This window comes from Sceloporus occidentalis, unplaced genomic scaffold (assembly GCF_023333645.1).
Source record: "Sceloporus occidentalis isolate IW3139 unplaced genomic scaffold, rSceOcc1.0.p SCAF_214, whole genome shotgun sequence".
NCBI classification, from domain to species: domain Eukaryota; kingdom Metazoa; phylum Chordata; class Lepidosauria; order Squamata; family Phrynosomatidae; genus Sceloporus; species Sceloporus occidentalis.
This window is the reverse complement of record NW_028317194.1, coordinates 1,255,001-1,258,244: the sequence shown is the minus strand read 5'-3', so window position 1 is coordinate 1,258,244 and position 3,244 is coordinate 1,255,001. Positions and strand designations below refer to the sequence as shown.

At 51.6% G+C, this 3,244-nt stretch overlaps 1 pseudogene; it reads right to left on the bottom strand.

Moving 5' to 3' along the window:
• Window positions 1-626: 626 nt before the first annotated feature.
• The window catches only part of LOC149277474 (protein AMBP-like), a 4,749-nt pseudogene continuing 2,131 nt past the window's right edge, over window positions 627-3,244 (bottom strand).

Sequence of the window (3,244 nt, the reverse complement as noted above, 5' to 3'; positions counted from 1 at the left end):
AATACACTTAGCTCGTAGGAATCTATCACGGGAAACTCTTAGGGGGCAGATAAGCCAAACCAAGTTACCCCCATCCGACACGACGGATAACCCCTCTGTGCCATATCCACCGTGTCCAACACTTGCCTAAAGGCTCTCCTAATATCCTTGGTATGCTGCAACCCTCTGGTGGCTGTATGTGGAATTGCAGTAATACAAATCAAAAAGTAAAAATGTTAAAATGAATCCCTGGACCCCCCTTTGTGAACCCCCCCCCCCATCACATCTACACTATATACTGGGACTGGGGGGTCCTTATAAAGCCACGCAATGGAGAAATAAACTGCCAACGTAGCCGCTGAGACCCCACCTCGTCCAATGAGAGGCAGGCAAAGCGAAGGAGTCAACCGTATATTAACGATAATAGGAAAGGGAAATCGAGGAGCTTATTGAGGTTTACATATATATTTATTTAAACATTGTATTTACCCCAATATATGTAACATGGCAGCTTTTATTACCCTAAAGCATCTCCCTGTAAATAACCCCTTTATTTGCCCCCTCCAAGGGATGCTGGCTCACAGCCCCTGCTTTAATTTTCCCGTAGTTTGGGTATTTGCCCCCCATGCGCGGACACCGCAGGGCCTTCTGTGTATGGAACGTCTTCGTACCGATCAATCCAGAAATTCCTCCTCTCCTAAAAGGAAGAGGCGAGACGTTCAGCGGGTTTCATGCGCGACGCCGGCTGAGACTCCCCGCCGCGGCACCGATAGCCGGCCGCGCAGCAACATATCGCCAGCCGAATAACCACACATAATGCTTCTTTGTAATACACAGTTTCTTGGAATTCTCGTGATAATTTAACCCTTTAATTAGCGAAAAATGGAAACATAGCTAATATTCCCCCAATCAGGTCCATAACGAACGCATTGGGCCATTTTGCCCCTCCCGGGATTTTACTTACCCTCTCCAGGAACCCCGCAGTACTCCTTACACTCCTTCTCAGTGTAAAATTGGTTGCCGTTGCCTTTACAGCCTCCATATTGGAAAGGAACACATTTGCCCTCCGTGGGGTCGAAGGCCCATAGGGACTTTGCCATCTTGCAGGGGCCGGAGACGATTGGTAGGCGACAGGCAGCTAGGTGGGAGAGAGGTGATAAGTGTTCAGGTTTAAAAGGCTGTGGATACAGGAACAGCCTCCCAGAAAAATAGCACAGACTCTATTGAAGCAGTAAGTTAGGGGGGATTTAGCAGAAGGACCCCTTATTGCCCCCGGCCTCTGCTCGTGGTGGAGGAACACATTTGGTTCGGATACAATATTTAACCTGAAAACCCCAAGAGCTTACAATCTGTAGCACGTTTAGCAGGGTTTGCCTAAACATGTTTATTTTACCCCTTGAGTGCCAGCTGTTTGCCAGGCTTGCCCTGAACTGGTTAATAAAGTATTGGGGTCATGGCCGCGTTGTTGGGGGGCTCACCTTCCGTCCTGCACGTCTGGAGACACTGTTTCTCCGAGTGAAAGTTGTTGTTGTTACCAAGGCAACCACCGTATCGGAAGGTTTCGCAGGCCATGGAGGACGAGTTGTAGAAGTAGCGGGTGTACATCCCGTGGCACGGCCCGGCCTCCGCGGACAGCAGGCAGGACTCTGGGAACAGGGAGGAGAGCCATCGCTGAGTAACGCAGGCTTTTTGGGGTAAATTGTCCCCGAAATCACATCCTGGGACCCCGAGTCCCCCCCCCCCCGGTCAGGCAATAGTGAGGCAAGGAGACTGAGAGAGCCAGACCTTTATAATTTAATAATTAACCCTGCTGAACGTAACACTTGTATCCCATTGTACAGCGCCGTGGAATAGGATGGCGCTATCTAAAGAAATAAATAATGATAACTAAACGCAGCATTAGAGACAAAATTCCTGCCGAACGTCCAAACCCTTCCCAGAAAAATGGTATCTGTAATCATCGTCATCATTTTCCTGGCAACACAAAGGCAGGCGCTGATTGGTTGTTGCCATAGAAACAAAAAAATTAAGCTTCTGAAAAGTTTCTTGTGAATAAAAGCGGGAATTAAAGGACAGGCCGGCCGGGTTTCCGCGAGAATGGGATTAATGGGATGGGGATAAACCCCCACGTTTTTGTAAAAGGTTTTTGCGGCTCAGTGGCCACGAGGGGGGCTCGCCGGTCCTCGGGGTAAACGCCACGTACCTCCCTTGTTTTTGGATACAGGGGTATTCGCCATCCCGGATCCCTCCTCCTCTTCGGCAAGCACCGCTCTCTGGACCCTCTACAGACACGAAGCAAGACGATGTGAGTGCGCGGGGCAAATAAATCCCCCCAGCCGCTCCGCAGAAACATTGTGACGTCCCCGTGCCGCAGGCTTTACACCCCCCAGCGCGGCAAGACCCCATAACGGTATATGAAGGATAAACGCGGAGGCCCCCCGAGCGCTGAGAGCCTCCGTTCCGCCGATGGTTCCACGTACCGTGCGGGTCACCTCCATCTCCCCCGGCTCGCATTCACCTGCGGGGGGGAAGAAGAGGCCGGATGAGCAGGGACACGGCGTATGTCGGAGACATTTAACCTCTAATCCCGTCTGGCCTCACTACCCCCCGGACCCAGGGCTTCAAAGCAGGGACTTGGGGAGGAGAAGACGCTGATAACAGCCCCTGCAGATATCACCCGATAGTCCTGCGATAAATCCCCTCTCCTTTATTATTTGCCTCGCGTATAATTGATTCTTTTTTTTAATTAATAGGATTAGTTTTGGTGGCTTATCGGCCCCCGGGGGGCCACGATGCCGATTTATACTGATCTGGAACTCACGCAACGGGACTTCACCCTAAACCCCCCGGGTACACGGTATGTATTATCCGAAAACCCAGCTGCTATGGACTACGAGTCTCACAATCCAAGTATAGAGAAGACGGCCAGTAAATGGCAAAAGAACCCGGAGCTGATTTGGGCCGATACGGGCGGCTCCGCGGCCTCACCTTTGTTTGTCAGAAGGAAGATGGCGTCCTGCGGGATTCCTCGCTCCAACGCAAACTGCTTGAAATCTTCCACCAGACTCTGCCGTAACTCGGGGGTCCGTCCTGACGCGGGGGCCGCCGGAGACAGATCGTTAGAAACAATGGAAAGAAAACCCCCCCCAGGACGTTGTCCGTCTCTTATTATATTGTTACCGGGGGCCGGCGGGGCCAACGTCTGCATCCAGAAACATTTGTATCGCTGCCTGTGATGACGGATACAACGTTTCCTGCGCAGCGC